This window comes from Tympanuchus pallidicinctus, unplaced genomic scaffold (genome assembly GCF_026119805.1).
Source record: "Tympanuchus pallidicinctus isolate F22 unplaced genomic scaffold, pur_lepc_1.0 scaffold15, whole genome shotgun sequence".
NCBI lineage: Eukaryota > Metazoa > Chordata > Aves > Galliformes > Phasianidae > Tympanuchus > Tympanuchus pallidicinctus.
The window spans coordinates 35,831,446-35,849,269 of NW_026294669.1; the positions used below are offsets into that span (position 1 = coordinate 35,831,446).

Genomic DNA, 17,824 nt, shown 5'->3' on the forward strand with positions numbered 1-17,824 from the left:
GTCTGAGTATCTGAAATATGGGTTTTAGACCCATTTAACTAACAACTAAATGAAAAACCTAAGCTAATTCAGCTATTACAAATAGCTTCTCACCAAAGGTGCAAGAGGAGCCTGCCTGTCACCAAACCAGATGGTGGTGTGCCACGTCTGTGCTCAGCTTCTTGTCTCTATACTTCTATACCAGCAAAACAAGTACTTACCGTAAGATCAAAAGCCCAACGCAACCAACTGAATGCACTAACCAGCTAAAAAACACAGAGCATTGCCCACTACTTCAAGGAATTAAAACACCACGTTTGTTTAGCAAGTGTTGACATTTCAATGCCAGCCCTTACAAGTGCTATTCTCACATGACAGCCAAGGGTAGAACAAATATTGTGTTTCCGCCTCTCCCTTCAACTTCCACATTCAAGTGCACGCTGTGAGGATTTATTACTTACATGCGTGCACCACACATTTTAACTCTGTGACAGGTTCTGTATGGTACGGCGCTAAGAAAGGGATTCAGTATCCAACTGTATTTGCTCTAAGTGTTAAATTATAGTATATGTACATTAAGACTACAAGAGTAACTAATACCTACCTCGTATTAATGCAGTTTCTTCAAGGAAGGCTATAATACACTGCTAGACAGTTCCTGGCAGTTGCTTTTGGAGCAGTCCTGCTCTTATTTTTAGACAGTGGCTTGTCAAGCAAGGCCTTGCAATACAAACAGCGCTGCACATGCACCGAAATCACCAGCTAGTGCAAAAGGAAATGAACAGCAGCAACAAATAAGAAAGACTTAACTGATTGTGACCTCACTGAATCAATCCATAGCTATTCAAGAGCAGCAAGCATATGTATGTAGTTACATTATTTCTAACAAAGCTTCTCAAAAATAATTAGAACAACACATTTCCTACAGTTTCATAGTCTTTTACTTTTTGTAAGAAGAAACACACAATTACAGATGTCCACGGCACGCAGATTTCTGAAGGAAGGTTGATTTTCCAAAGCTTTTTTCAGTTGTGCTTCAGTCAAGTCAGTTGCTCAAATGGATCTCCAGTGGCAGCCCTTGCACTTCAGCCATTTAACTCCAAAGCACCAGAGCACACGGAAAATACAGCGTGAGACATTGATACTACAGTAGAAGTGAATTTCAAAGTTAAATTAGCTTGTATCTGCCTCTATTTAAGGTTGGCCCCAGCAGAAGCCTGCAAGTTGTACAGGCCTTCCTCACTAATTTTTGCACGCCAGGGGTTGGACTGGGTGAGCCTTGTGGGTCCCTTCCGACTTGGGATGTTCTATAATCAAGTACATCACAGGCAGGTCTAAATTCTCTGACATGTAACCCAAGTCTGTGAACGTATCATCTTTAGGAGCCCTAGCAAGTCTGTAAATATCACCTCATGTTCAGCCTGTGGGAGCTCCAAGTAAAAGTGGGCAATGGCTTGGATCCTCCCCCACCTCATTTTAAGCCAACACAGGTCACAGAAGAGCAACAGTTTGAGAAATACAGCCGACTGTGTGTAAAACCTGGGAATATGTAAATTTGCAGGATTACAGAACCTTCCCTGACTAGCAAGACTCTGGCAGAGGGTCTGAAAGAGCAGGATGCTTCTGAGCTCGATCCAGTTTCTCAGCAAGAGCAGCAAGAACAAGCAGTCTCACAGATGGATCCGCGTGGGAGGGAGAAAGGATAAAAGTCTGCCTCGAGAGCCTGCTCCAGCTGCCACTGAAGCCTCAGAGGAGTTGGTACAAATTGGGCAGCTACCTATAAAAATCTACTCTGTCTCAGCCATTTCTGAAGCCCTGTTCTTCCCTCACTCCATTTTTCTCCTCCAACCTAGTATTCCTGCACTAGAAGGAGTCCAAGTCAGACAGCTCAGCACAGCACTTAACAGAAGGTGGATTAATACCAGCGTACTGAGGGCAGCATTTGTCTTATTTCTCCACTCCTTTGTAGAGCACCCTGCACACAATGCAACAGCTACAATAATTCAGAAGCACAAGAAGCCAGAACTCTTGGAAAATACTTGATTGAGAAACGACAGAAAAAAAAGAGTATTAGTCTTAAAGCCTCCTCAACAACATCCTCAGTGCCAGGCAGGTTTTCTGACCAGCAGACAAGTCCAGCTGAAGCACCACACCACGAGCACCGGCTTCCTGTCAATACTCGTGATCCAAACACAGTCCTTCAACATTAACATCACCCTCATCTGTTCAAGTTTCAGCAGTGTTTCAGAACTCACCACTGCAACACATTCTAACAATTCAGCAACACTGCTTTCTCTCTACCCTGCTGACCAAACCAAGTGGACTCAGCCACCACTTTCCTGCAGCTTTCAAAACAAGTCCAAAATGCAATTTCTTACCTGCTTGCACAAGCATACACATACAGCTTTCCTCTTTCCAAGTAGCACAATACAGCCAAAGAAGAATGCCAGCACCTTTAAGCACCTAGTTTTGGGAAACCACTGAAAACCTTCAGCTTTCCAACTGCATTTTCACTCCAGCTTAGTTTTCTCAACTGCCGAAAGCGCACAAATCACAACTTTTTTACCTAAGATTGTCTATTTAAGCTTTATTATATAGGTAGGGGAAAGCAGAGAGAAAAACATCAAACTTTACTGTTCTACTTCAGCTGTTATAGCCCACATCTGAACTTCATGTTCCTTCTGACAAGAAATCAAAATTACTGGTCACTAGCTGTGCCTAACCCATCTGGTCTACCAACAGAAAATAGCTAAGTACATGTGTCATCAATCACTGTTAATTACTTCATTAACTTGAAAAAATATCATTTTTATTTTTATTTTTTTCAAAGAACAAACATTGTAATGCTAGTTTGAACTAGCATTAAGTTCAACCAGAAACTTGATGAAGGCTGCTCAAGCTCACACTGCACAACATTAACCAGGTAGCCCAGCTAACAGCACAGTGCTTGTAGCTGTACTCTGCGTGTTGGCTACAGCTCAACTCATCCAACAGCAGCATGTTCTCATCCACAAAAGCTAGAATTAACAAAGTTTTTGTGTTTTCTTGCTTCTTTCTTATGGTGAAACATTTCTTCTATTTCATTTCTTCTTACATGCAAATACTAAAAGCAAAACACACTTCCACTACAAAGCAGTAACCCAGGAGCCTTCTGCATTTGGGGCACAGCTGGAAGATGCCACTTCTGATTGCAATTGCTCCTCCACTTCCAAGGAGCGGGCACATCACTGAATCTAATTACCCCATTCTTCCCAGTGCCAGATCTTGCTGCATGGCAGCTTTGCACTGATGTAAGAAAGGTGGATGAGAAGGTGGAAGCCTTCTGAACAGGCACCATGTCTCCCACAGCCTCCATCTTCCACAAACTGATCTCAGCCCTATCCAACTTCCGGTGCTACTTCACCATTTCTTCTTTTAATCTTCCTCTGTTTTCCTATGCAGTATGGCATGTAGCTGTACTGCATTACCTGCACACCTTTTCTCAATGCCAACATGGCATCGCAGAATCACAGAATCACCAAGGTTGGAAAAGACCTACAGGATCATCCAGTCCAACCATCCACCTATCACCAACAGTTCTCACTAAACCACGTCCCTCAACACGACATCCAAATGTTTCTTCAACACATCCAGGATCAGTGACTCTACCACCTCCCTGGGCAGCCCACTGCAGCATCTGACCACTCTTTTGGAAAAGCAGTATTTCCTTACATCCAGCCTGAATCTCCCCTGGTACAACTTGAGGCCATTCCTTCCAGTCCTATCTACCCCCAGATTTTATATGAAGAGTATATAGGATATTGCACTGATCAAAACCTAGAGCTTTGCCTTCAAAGTGCCTTCCTCCCACCCCAGTGAACACAAGGCGCACTGTTCAGTCTCTGGCTTACCTGCCCAAGCTGTTGAGGCAACAAGAAATTAACTGCAGGAACATGCCCAACAGGCAGCAGTCACCATTAGAAGATAAAGCAGAGGTATATTCTCCTATACACAGAAAATCCAGGCTTTTCTACCCATTTTGTTTTTAAATTACAAGTCAGGCTCTCTCAAACCACAAACATGCCCAGAATGGAAAGTTAATCACCATCACCAGACAAATGTTAACTCGCATGTTGAAGTAGAAGAGGGTTAAATTGTAATAACAGAGAGCACTCTTTAATAAAAACTTGAATCTTCAGTCAAAAATGTCAAGCTCATGGCCGACAAGCAAGAATATTGTAGTATGTGCAAGGAAGGAACAACTGGCACAGGAACTGGGACATACTTTGTGGACTGATGCAGTACCTGCCATGCAGTCCCTTTTTGGTGTATTTTAAAACACTGTCAGCCACCACTTGAGAAGACTTCAGCTCCCTGCCATCAAGGAAGGCTTAACTCCCCAGCTCAGCTCTGCAGGGCTTCACATTTTGTCAAGTTTCTGCATCTATCCTATTTCACACCAGGTGCTGTAGATTACAACTTACACTGCTCTTTATGGCTTTATACATTACATGACAACTTTCACCTCTCTATGACAGGCAAGGAATCAAGCAAAGCAATTTAAATGCTGTTTTGCCTCTCTTCAGTCTTCACTGTCAATTATTAGAGCATCATAGCCTAAACTTGAAGTCTCTTATTCAGACTCCTGGGATTTGGGTTTTCGCACCTTCACACTCTTTTAGATATCTTCCTCACTAGGCCACGTTCAGCTTCAGCAAACACACCACCAGGAATTGGTTGGCTTTGATGAAGACTCTGGATTTTACTATTCTCTGAAAACGTATGTTTTGCTGCCAGTTTTAAATTCCAGCAACCTCAGACACCGCAAAGTAAACGTGCCTCTGTCACCTCAAGACATTCTGCACACAAAGCATGCTCCAAGGCTGGAGCGAGGGGAAGTAGACTGCAAGAATTTAGTTCTGAAATGGAATGGAGAGATAAGATCAAGCAAAAAGGAGCAGAGGCTGCTGACAGATCTACATGCACGCAAGCCAGTGAATATGCAAATAGACAGACATTTCTACTGAGAGTTCACGTGCTTTTGGTTTCTTGCAAACTACTTCAAGCCCACTAAAACATACTGCATACAAGCGAGCTACACAACTCCAACAGGACATCGTGCAGGACAGTTCACCTTGACCTTGTTCAGAGGAATGCTGAGATATTTTTGGGGTAGAAAATTTGGCTCAACTCTGAACATCACAGTACTTAAGAATCACTTCGGACATTTATCTTTTACTACTTCATGTGGAAGTACACAAAGGACTCGACATTAAGCTGTAAAACACCCTGACAAAGCTGCCTCGGGAAAGAGCTTCTTGCCCAGAAGATGAAACAGTGAATTTTGCAAAAGATTTCAGAGAGAGGGGAAAATAAAGGCTGTCTTGACTGTGCATCCCTGCAGACTGACCTTACAGAGCTGGTGCTGCAGCTGACGTGACTTGGTAGCAGATAACCCCAGAAGCATAGAGCTGTTTCCAAAAAGTGATACTAGGACATCCATCTGCTGTTCTTGAAGTTTTGAGAGGAAGAGACACCCAACAGATGCATTATATACTATTACATAGATATATTCTATGTCTGTAGATATATATTCTATGACATATATTACATATATTCTATATATATATGACATATATTCTATGTCATAGATATATTCTATGTCTATAGACACTGGAGCCAAAGAAAGCATTTATTTTCATTTTCACTTCATTTTATCTGCTCACTAGCTCTGAACCAGAGAGACAAGCTCAGGAGCTGGGTTTGGACGCAGCATGAGACGCACATCTTGCATTTTGTAATCCAGACAGTGCCGGGAGCACATACAGCTCTTCACTACCATGGTGGTAACAGCGCTGCTTTGGTAACGAGCCTGTTTCCTAAGGGAGGAAAAAAGCATTCTAACTGGAATACCTGCTTGACAGTCCTTGGCTTCTTTTGGGACAAAGTGCGGGGGTATGTCATCTACCTGGCAAGCATAAGGAGCACAGAAACTTCAGTAATTGTCGGTATCAAATAGCAAGCATATAGAAAAGCTTAAGCAAAAAAGAAAAACAGACCTTTTCCAAGCTAAGTCACCCGCATATGGCACAACAGATCCGAAACAACTTCCCAGCAACATAAATCTCTGCAGAGAGATGAGAGCAGCCTACAGCTCCTCAAAAGCAGGAGCTTCAGCCAGCAGCGAGGCTTCGCATCATCACCCATAAATCTGTGCAGAGCAGCAGTACTCCGCAGGTAGCACTCAGCACAGCACTGGAGCTCCAGCAGAAGGCTTAGGACAACACAGGCGTGATGTCAGGGAGGCTAAGTGAAAGCTAAAAGGTTTGTGAACGCCTGCTCAAGGAGACAAAATCCACAAGGCGAGGAGAGGGACAACAGTCAAGTGCAGGAACACCACGCCTGCACCCAGGCAATGCTCCATCAGCAGCCACCCCAGAAGTCATCACTGGAAGCAGATTCCCTGCTGCCAAGAAGACACTCAGTGACACGGCCGGCTGTCATCCTCACTCAGCAGCCTCCTGCAGCTGCAGGAAGACAGTACCTTTTCCTATGTTTGCTTGATTTTCACACCCACTTGTTGGCTGGTTACAACATATGCTCTGAACTCAGTTATCTGCATTCAGTGGATGCGATAATTTAGGTTTTCGCTGCCAGTGTTAAGAACGAGCCTCAGAGCTATACACTGAGGCCCTGGAATTTAAATATACGATAACACTGTAAATAAAAGGAAGCAAATTCCTTAAGGAAAACCTTCTCGCATGCCAGATCAGTTCCCAGTAGTAACTGCTGTGCTTTGACAAGAGATAAATATTTACAGTCTAGAACAGAGAACACCTTGTGTTGCAATACTCGGAATGCAAGCCCCACTGGTACTCTGTATACTTCGGTTATTTTGATGATTTTACTTTTTTTTTTTTTTTTAAACAATCTGAGCATCTAGAGGCACACACATTGCATCTGTGCTACCAGAACGAAAGCGCAAATATAAGACGTACAGAGAAATTGTCAGATACCAAATCCAGAGCTGATTTTCACAAGAGACGTCGGCTCCCAAGTGGGTTTACATTATTCACAGCAAAAGTCTAAATTATCACCAATAATACGGCCGTAAGGCTTGATTTTTCTTAGAAGGGCAAAAAGACAGTGGGTAGGAAGTCTACATTTAACTCTCTCCTATGAAGAAAGGCTGAGTGAACTGGGTCTGTTCAGCCTTGAGAAAAGAAGACTGAGAGGGGACCTGATCCAGGTCTATAAATATCTAAGTTGTGGGGGGCAGAATGGCGAGGCCGGACTCTTTTCAGTGGTGAGTGGAGACAGGATGAGGGGAAACGGCTGGAAACTGCAGCATAGGAAGTTCTGCACAAATGTGTGAAGGAACTTCTGTACAGTGAGGTGACGGAGCACTGGAACAGGCTGCCCAGGGAGGCTGTGGAGTCTCCTTCTCTGGAGATGTTCAAGACCTGCCTGGATGCCGACCTGTGCGACCTGCTGTAGGGAACCTGCTTTGGCAGGGGGTTGGACTCGATGATCTCTGGAGGTCCCTTCCAACCCCTACAATTCTGTGATTCTGTGATTCTCTTTAGCCTGGGGTACACCACACTAGCAGTATTTCCAGAAGGAGGGACACATAAGCTCAACAGTTTATTCAGCTTTTCAGCTTGCCTCCCAACATCCCATCTTGATCAGCTGCTTCCAGCAAAGGAAAGAATTAGGGGAACGTCATTCAGAATGGCACTTGGGGGCTTTAAGAAGGAAGGGGACAGACTCTTCATCAGGGTCTGTTGTAAAATGATGAGGGGAAATGGTTTCAAACTAGAAGAGAGAGATTTAGATTGGATATAAGGAAGAAGGCTTTTACAATGCAGGTGGTGAGGCACTGGCACAGGTTGCCCCAAGAGCTGGTGGATGCCCTGTCCTGGAGACACCCGGGGTCAGGCTGGATGGGCTCTGAGCACCTGTGGAGCTGTAGGTGTCCCTGCTCACTGAAGGGGAGCTGGACCAGACGGCCTGTAAGGATCCTTCCAAATGAAAAGATTCTATGATTCTATGAAGGTATACAACTGGATATCCTGCTGACGAGGAGGGATGATAAACTCCACGCAAAGAAGATGCTCTCATTTCTAGAATTACACGTCTCAAGTTGCTTGGTTTTTCTGACATTTTAAATTAGGTAAACACCTAATTAAACATGAATGCCTTCTTTTTTCTATGCTATCTATACAGTCCAACCTCCAATTTCAAACACGATCTACACAGATAAGAGTACGGTTTAGCTGCAACACTACAGGATTTCACGTCTGCTGTCTAATACTCCTTACTCAACTGCTATTTGGGCTTCAGGGGCACAACCTCTGTGGTGTGGCAGCCTGGCTGCTGGTAGGCTTACAGAAGAGTTTGATGTCTATCTATGAGTCTCAGTTTCCTTACTTCTCCCCTTACAATGCAAGTACCGCCTGGTGCAGAACTTTCCTGCCTTGACCTCACTCGTGCCGCAGTCAGCACTACTCTGCGATAACTATCTCCTCAATCAGTCAAGCATAAGTTTTCATTTGTTCCCCTGCTTTCAGCATCCCCGTACTTCAGTTTATTTTTAGAACAGCATTTTCATAGCAAAGACCAGCAGCAGCACACTTTCACTGCCAAACAGAATTCAGCTGAGATTTCTCATACTGTCACTAACTGGCAGAAGGATGCTTTAGTCTCATGGCTGCTGAAAACTGGTACCAGCCGAAGGTCTGCCATCCAAAAGAACTGCCTAACCCCAGGCACTGAGGAGGACTGGATTCTCCCTAAGGAATACCAGCTACCTTCAGATTTGCCATGTCATGGGCCACATGCAAGCACCAGGTACCACCACCACCTATCTTTGCTTATAAGGCACAAACTAACACAGAGAGCACGAGGAAAAATAACAACCACACACAGTCACAGAGATGAACAAGACCACAACCTGTGTAAATCCACCTGAAAACACCACAGAGCGCTCATAAAGTTATGTAGTACGAGTCTCTCCTATTTGCAGTGGTTGACAGCCCGCAAACAACATTTCAGCACACAAGGCAGTCTTTCTGAAGGAATACTTGAAGTGCTACACTTTGTTTTGTATCGCACTGATATGCACACAAGCCTTTTCTGTACAGATCCAAAAGCACCCAGCACTTCTCATTACATCAGGGTTGATAACTCAGAACACAAAAAACTCAGACTGCCTTTTGCTGTTATACGTTCCCATGCACCACTTCACTGCTTTAGCAAAGCTTAAAGCGTTTCTTTTTTTTTCCTAATGCTGTGACTTCATTCATAATTATGATTAAGCTCATCAAACACTTCATGCTTACGGCACTGGGAACAGATGAGGCAGCAGCCTTCCTTCTCTCCAAGGATGAGGAAGAAGAGTGCAGTGGAAGGGTGGAGAAGCACAACCCCCAATGAAGCAATCACCACCTACCACGTGCAGCACAATAAACTCCCTGCCGTTCACTTCTGAAGGGTTAGGGAGAGAACCAGCCTCCCTTCCAAGCTGAGCATTTCATTCAAACACATCTGCTAGTAGAGGCTGAAGAAGAAAAAAAATAAAATAAAATTTCTCCCAACCAAAGTATTACCACTGGACTCAAACAAAATCAGCCTAGGAGAAGGGATGAAGTGCATAAATTAATCTTCTGCATGGATCCTGTTATTTTAGGAGAGATCTGTTTACATCAAATAGGTGAGAAAAAACTGAGATGCAAATGCAGAGCCAACGTCTGTTCCAATCCACTGGAATAATCAATTACCAGCAGGAAATCTCACACCAGGCTCAAATAAACCTGACTGCACGAGGCCTTTCATTTCACCTTCCCTTTCTCTTCAGCACAGGCTGAAGACAAGACACCTTTTTGAGCATATTCAGTACTAACCACATCTGGTTCTTCCTATGTCACGGTGCCCGTGAGCAGCAGTGGCATTAATTTGCAAAGCTTCAGTTTGTGGCACCAATCACTGCCTACAGAAGGTTACAGAAATCTAAGAGTTTGTCAGCCAGCAGTGGAAAACAGCAGCAGAGAGCAGGCTTTCTGCTTCACACATGGGGAAGGAAAGGGCTGTGCCTGCAGCCCGGCAGAGACCTTGGTATCATAGGCAGTGCCCTAAAATCTAACCCAGCCTGCTAGGAACTTCAACTTTACCTTCAAATTCTCCCTCTAGGGCCACCCTGGTCCAATAGCCTGTATTCCTCTCCCACTGATCCTAGGGAAACAGACAGCCTGTAAGTCCTGACTCGTGTCCAGGCTGACTTATCCCACCCCACACAAAGGCTGATGCTCCCATTCTCTTCAGCCCACCTCCTCCCAGACCAGCCACAAACTAGATAAAAATGTAACTTTAAACAACACTCCCTTCTCCAAAGCCTCACAGGGAACAGCATACAACAGAATCCATTCATTGTTTCAGGCTTATGTTTCAGGACCTTTTCTAGGAGCAATCCAAACAAATGGAAACACCAAAACTAACTGGAATATTACAGAGCACACGTAATGCGACTGTGTAAGCTATTTTAGTGTAATTTAATGCAATAAAAATACGTTAACCTACTACAAACAACCCACTGAAAGCTGCAGGCTTCCCCTTTTGTTGAGGTGATACGAAACGGGAACAAAACTGGAAGAAAGGCGAACAGAGCAACATGCTCATCTATCTTTAATCTTGAGCAGCACCCTGGAAGAACTGCTTATTCAGCATGAAACTCGAGGATAACAGCGTGGATGCAGCTGTGATGCTGCACCTTCCCTTTGCTGGCTGTAGGCACAGGCCAAGGCACAGCATAGCCTGCTCACCCACTGGGGCCAGGCCCACCATCACAGCTAGCTCTCAGATATAAGTTAATGCAAATTATAGCTGCCAACTAATGCTATCTTGTGCGTTTGACAAACGCAATTTGATTTCACATAAAGCGAGTCATAGTACGCTAACGTTCACAGAATTTAACAGTAATTAAGTCTTGGTGACAGGCACATCATTAAAGCACTGTTTCTTTGGAAAATAAATCAATAAACGAAATTATTTCCTACACGTGAAACATCAAGATTCCTCGCTACTCATAATAGATAAATGGAATTAAGATTAATCAGATGTCAGTGCTTGCCGAGATGAAAGAACGAGATGCTTTAAAAGGCCAATTAACACAAAGCACAGCTACACCGTCAGTGCCCAGCTTTTAATCTCCTATACATTAACTTATCCTACACAACCACGTCAAGCAAACACTTACAATGCACTATTTCATTCACTTTGGCAACCCTGCCTATGGCAGAGGGGTTGAAACTGTATTACCTTTAAGTTCCTTTCCAACTTAAGCCATTTTATGATTCAGCAGCTTGCTGACTCTTTATAAAACATACTGATACACACGTCCAGGACAGCAAACTCAAAAGCAAACAAGAGTCACCAAACCTCACCTGGCTGTACCTGCAGGGTCCCCAGTGTGCCACGTCATCTCCTGGGTTCCAGGGCTGCAAAGCTTCATCAAACCCTGTGAGCCTGCTTGAGCCACTGATGCCCCGAGGCAACGCAGCATCCTTTCCTCAGCCCCCTGACAGGAGCCGACACATCACCTTCACCCCCAGCCTCCAGCTCCTCCCTTCTGCCTTCCTGCTGGTCCTACAAGCTAAGCAAATGGCCTCAAGTTGTGCCACGGGTTCAGGTTGGACGTTTGGAGAAGAAATTTTTCCTAAAGAGTGGTGAGGTGCAAAGGGGCTGCCCAAGTCATCATCCCCAAAGGTGTCAAGAAACGTTTGGATGTCATACTGAGGAACATGGTTTAGTGGGGAAATAGTGGCAGCAGGTGGACGGCTGGACTGGATGACCTTGGAGGCCTTCTCCAACCTTGGTGATTCCATGATTTTAAATGGCTGCCTTGGAGCACTCTCAGGGTTAAAAACAATGAACAAAATCTTACCCAGACTAGAAAGAGCTTTTTCACTGGCCTAAGATTCAATTTCCAAACTGCAACTTTTGTTGTTTTTTTGACTACCTCTTGTGTCTGAAACAAACATTCAGTCATTCCACGGGGGCAGACGGCTGCGGCGCCCACGACCAGAACTCAGCACATATTCCTCTGCACCAGTGGACAGCAGCATCGGGCAGATTTTTATCAAACTGAGAGAAAATCCAGCAGAAAAAAAACATGAAGGAAAAGAATGAAGTTGATTAAAATCTGTCCAGTAATGACTGCCGTGCAAAAAGATTCAAGTATTACGGAGGCAGGCCAAGCTGTAATTCCTTGCAAACGGAGAACCAGAGGATGAACACGTTCCAGGAGATTTTACACTGCTCTAATTGCTCCTCTTTCCAACATCATTTTACAACTTCTGTCTGCTTTCCTACTTCTCTGTCCCCACTTATGTTACCCATTTTTGCCCCTCTGAATTCACTGAAATTTGCTGACTTTATCCTTTAAGACAGCCAGAAACGCACGTCTACTTGTTCCCTCCCCTTCTCCCAGCTTAAACTGCCTAAAATCTTCCCAGTGAAGGAGCACTGCCCAAAATCTGCTTGCTATTCAAGCAGTCCTGGCAATGACAAGCAGCACTTCATGAATCATCTGTTATATACTGCCTTATCAACATGGTCCGCTGCACAAGAAAGTAAACCTGGCCCACTTCAGTTTCCTGCATAACATAATCAAAATGTGAGTGGCATTAATTACTACAGCAGTTTTAAGACCCCTCAAGCCAAGGTCTCGAATGCAGCAGATAAGAGACTGCTGTAAGACACAACGTAAGGCAAAATCATATTTTCAGTTTTGATTTTATTTTTGTTTTTTTGATCGCTGTTGCTGTTTGCAAGTCTGAAATCAGCAAGCTGAGGAGAACCACGTTCCTTTCATCGCTGTACAGAATTGGTGTGCTTAGACCTCGAGTACCTGTAAATGGAAAGCATGGGTTATCTATAAGGGAAGCAGATGCAAAACTGAAGAGCAATCCTGAGTGAAGTGACAAAACGCATCCTGACGGCTCCTCTGTCCAATGACACGCATTTAACAAAATAAGCTCCAGGTATTCAAGCAGGAATCTGATAGAATGTAAATCCAATGGCTGACTTTGCAGGCTGGGTAGCAGGACTGAGAAAGGAAAGTGAAGAAAATTGATGGGATGCCTAAAAACAAGCTACAGATAAGCTAGGAGAGCAACACAGCAGAAAGAGACACCACCAAAGAGGCCAGCAGGAAGAGTCAAGAACACTTGGCAAATATGTAATGGAGATCGTTATCACTATCCAAACAATACTTCCAATTAATATTTCTTTACGGTCCTTATGCTTGGTAGTTTGGAACAGACCAACAGCAAATACCATTCAGCAAATAAAACGTTCTAGTAACATGACCATGTGCACCAACCCTAAACCAACCGAGACAAGTCCTAAGGGTTTGAAGAGTTGTGTTATATACACATTATTACACACATACACATACACACAGCAGTATTTCCAGTAAATACAAATCCACGTATCGCCAACCAGCACAACACAGCCATTTTATCAGCTGGAAAAGAACAGGAGACCAGAAGAGTGCTTTTCAGCCCATGATGAAGTCAGCCCAGCTGGGTCCTGAACGTTCAGGTTGTCAGACCCTGCGGAGCATTGCTCAGCACACACTTGGCCACTTAACCCAGACAGCACATGCTGCACTCAAGAAAAAGAAGGACTCATTTAATTTACAGTGCTATTACAAAGGCATGGCACACAACAAGAGTTCCAGGAATGCAGCCCAAAGGTGCTGAAAAACAATGGCAGTGGGCTTTCAGTGGGGCATGCCCAGCACTCAGCCAAGCAAGAACACAAGCACCTCATGCTGTCAGCCTGCAGTCCTTGAGGTTAGGCTGTGCAACAGGTTCTAAAGGACATTCAGCATGCAAATTCCTTTTAGCATAAGTTACTTGATAAGTGCATAGTAGCTCTTAGCCATTCTCAGCTCTGGAAACAGAAAGATGACCTGGAGTATCTGACTCTTTCATATACTACATAGGCGGTGGAAACGTTCTTCCTCAATACTTTGTTTTATCAGGTTTGGGGTATGTTCATGCAATAGAAAGGCTGTAGCTGCCTCAGAACTGGAAACCCACAAATGATCACAGAGGGAAAGGTTCAGCCATTGCACCAAGCTTCCAATCCCAGAGGCATCTTCCGATGGCTTTAAAGAAGTCTGCTCCAGGGAGCAGCAAGCCACTTCAAAGGAGGCAACATAATCTAAACCCACGGGCTCCTGCTCAACTTTACCTTTTATTTCCATGAAGCCCTTCTCCCTGCCCTTGCAGGTCACTGCACAGTTTAATGCTGCAGGCTGGAATCAGCTCCACCTCTCCAGCAGCCCATAGCCAGGCGGCTCCCATGCTTCCACCTCTTTTTGCTTAATTCTTCCTTCTGTTTTATTCTTTTTGCTCATAAGCCAACACTAAGTGATAAATGAGACTCGCTCCCACCGACCACATCACGTACTTGGGGCATGGAACCCAGTGCTCCCACCCCAGCTGTACAGCTCAGACCTGCCTACATATCAAAGAACTGTTAAGGCTGGAAAAGACTCCTAAGACCACCCAGTCCAATTGTCCACCTAGTACCAATATTGCCCACTAAACCACAGCTAGCAACACTATGTAAGCAGAGATGGCAAAGAAAGCCAGAGAGCTGAATGGCTTTGCAGGTCATGGACACACACTTCTGAAAGGGCAGCTCCCGTGCAAAGGATGAGAGCTGCCACCTCGTGCTTCCATCCCATCTGCTAAAAGACAAATTCCTCAGGTCATTTTCAAAATGCATTTCTGGCTGTTCTAAAGCATCCTTGCTCCAAAACCAAATCCTGAAGCAAACCCACTCCCCCTTCCCTCCCACCCCTCCCCCCCCCCCCCCCCCCCCCAAAAAAAATCAAGAACGGGAAGATCAATTTTCAAGATTTAAGATTTTTAGAATCACTTTTTCCCCTCAATTCAGCCAACTGAGAGCACAGCTTAACGCCAGCGATGACACCTGTCAGGTGCACGTGCCATTCATGCACAGAGAGAAGCAGAGCATCCTGGAGAGCCGTGCCACGCATGTTTCGCTTCGTACAGAAAATCTGCAGTGCTAAAAACTTACTCTTTCTAACTGGGTGGCATTTTACATTTCCAAATGTAATTGAGTGAGCACGTCGCCATGGTGACGGTAGGATTCTGCAATAACTTTGGTGCCTTGTAATTGCGGTATATTTGTATACAAGCAGCTGAGCTTTCTTAATTCAATGCCCTCTTAACTCTTTCTGAGAGCCTGCAGAGCGACAAAGGCAGCCTTTGGGCTGGGAACTCCAAGAGGAAGGGCTGGAAACATCAGAGCAATCAGAACAGAGGGAGGAAAAAAAGGAGAAAAAAAAGCAGCCCTGCCAAGAAGCAGATTATTATATAAACTTCAGAGCTCCTTAGCTTTTAGAAACGTCGCTGTTATCAAAGCCTAATTCGGATAATTAACTTCAGGTAGCTTTTTGGCAGGCAACGCGGCCCCAGCTGGAAGCAGCCCCTGACAGCAGCACATCGCAGTGCTGTCAGCATGGCACGGAGCTGAGGACAAGCACGGGGCACCCATCCGACCCAGCACTCCCACACCTCGCATCAAGGGAGCATTTTTGGGGACGGAGAGCAACGAGCCGCGCTAGGAAATGGGCGTTTAAAGCAACGAGCCGGGTTGGTGCCAACCTTCGGAGGCGAGTAAGCAACAAAACCTTCCCCTATCATGCCCCAAACAATTACGCAAGTGCTTTGAATAAAAGGCCGGTTCAGCTCCCTCCGTAACGCCAAATACAGCCCTACCATAACGGCAAATAATCGCTCCGCAAACACATTCCCCTGCTAAGAGGCCACGCTGCGCTCGCCACGCCGCTCGGATAGCGCTGAGCATCGTTCTGACAAATTCCTGCAGCAAAACCCGCACCGGCGCTCGGCAGCACCTCCCTTACGCAGCGCCACGCGCGTTACAAGCCCTTTCTTTTTTTCCTTTCTGTTTTTTAAGTTAGGAATCCAACGTCGCAGCACAAACCTTATCCCCCCAACCTAGAAAAACAGCATTTTAGGGGACTTCCACCAAACCCGGGGCGGCGGGGCCGTGCGGGGCCGAGGAGGTGCATACTGACGCCTCCTCGATCCCGCATGGCCCCGCCGCCCCCGGCCCATTCCGCCCCCGGCCCCGCCGCTCACCGCTGCCCGCATCGCTCCGCGCCGAGCCCCGCGCGGCTCCGAGGCGGCGCCGCTGCTGCCGGGGGTGGGAGGAGCCGCGGCCGCCCGCGAGGGGGCGTGACCATCCGGATGCTCCGCCCCCTTGCCTCATTCACAAAAAAACGCCAGCGCCGCCGCCCGAAGGAGGGCGAGCCGAAGCCACGCCCCCACCGGGCTCGGCGTCCAATCGCATGGCACAGCGGCTCAAATCCACCCGCCAATACCACGAGGGCAAACGCGATTGGTGCGGGGAGCTGCCCGTCACCTCCCCCCTGCGGAACCCTCCGCGCCGCACGGCCGGAGCCCGGAGGAAAACAGCCGCGCGCCGTCGAAGCCTTAGGGAACCACGGCGAGGCCCGGGCCGGGATTAAAAGCCGGCGGACAGAAACTCGCGCAGCCTTAAGACCCCGTGCGGCGGGCAGCAGGGCCCCGGCGTGGTCCGGCCCGGCGAGAGGCGCCGCGTACTGACCTGGGTGACGGCGGGAGGAGCGTGGAGCCTTGCGGCGAAGGCCCGGCGGCGGACACGGGCGGCGCGCGCGCCACCAACGGACTCAGCCCGTGACGGGATCCGCCATCTTGGAATTTTTAGATGGAGAGTCACGTGGTGCGACCATTTTTCCTGCCGGCCAATCAGGAAGCGCGGTTTATTTATAGCCGCGGCTCCCTCTTTTTTCTTTCCCCCCTCCCGCTCTCCCCCCGCTCCGCCTCATCCCGGCTGGGCGCGCGGCGGGGGAAGGGAACCAATCGGACCCCGCCTCGGCTCTTAGCCCCGCCTCCCCGCACGTCGCCTAGGTGACGGCGCGGCGCGCGGACGGGCTGCGGCCGTTGGGCGCCGTCCGTTGGGTTGCCCCGTCCCGCAGCCGAGCTGCGCCGCTTTAAACAGCGCCTGAATCACCGTGTGAGAAGCGGAAGGGGCAGAGGCACGGGCCGGCTGGGACCTGAAGGGAGTTGCTAACGACTTTGTCCCTCCTTCATAATTTACAGCTGTATTCTAGCATGCAATCACAACTCTTTTTTCTCCTTTTTTTTTTTTTTTTTTTTTTTTTGAGATGCTTAACAATTACAGAGCCATATGAAAATCCTATTCATTTGACATTTGACCCCTGTGGTTGCTTCTCTTTCCATGCCACGAATAACATGCCTGCTTCTTGGCGGAGGTCAGAATCGGTCTGATGGTTCCATCAGCAGAATCATCCTGTTGAGTTCAGCTTTCCTGTCTTACTTTATTTTTAAGAGATTAATTTGTGAGCAGCAGTTTGGAACAAACATTACATCTTCCAGCACCTAAAGGGAGCCAGCAGACAAGAGGGGAGTCAACTCTGTGCAAGGGTTGATAACGGCAGGACAAAAGGAAGCGGTTTTGAGTTGAGGGAGAGAAGATTGAGGTTGGATGTCAGGGGGAAGTTCTTTGCTATGAGAGTGGTGAGGTGCTGCAACAGCTGCCCAGAGAGGCTGTGGATGCCCCGTCCATTATGGAGGTGTTCAAGGCCAGGTTGGATGGGGCCCTGGGCAGCCTGGGCTGCTATGAGATGTGGAGGTTGGTGGCCCTGCATGTGACAGGGGGTTGGAGATTCATGATCCCTTCCAACCCAAGCCATCCTGCGATTCTACAATTTTGATTATTCTAAGCTTGAGCCTACAGGCAGCAC

At 46.6% G+C, this 17,824-nt stretch overlaps 1 protein-coding gene across 2 annotated transcripts in view; it reads right to left on the minus strand.

Annotated features, from left to right (window-relative positions):
* Positions 1 to 16,778, minus strand: part of HDAC4 (histone deacetylase 4) — a 219,139-nt gene extending 202,361 nt beyond the window's left edge. For both annotated transcript variants that reach the window (XM_052675252.1, XM_052675251.1), the window contains exon 1: positions 16,645 to 16,778. The gene's annotated coding sequence lies outside the window, so the exon portion shown is untranslated. The remainder of the gene's footprint in view (positions 1 to 16,644) is intronic.
* Between the last annotated feature and the right edge of the window lie 1,046 nt (positions 16,779 to 17,824).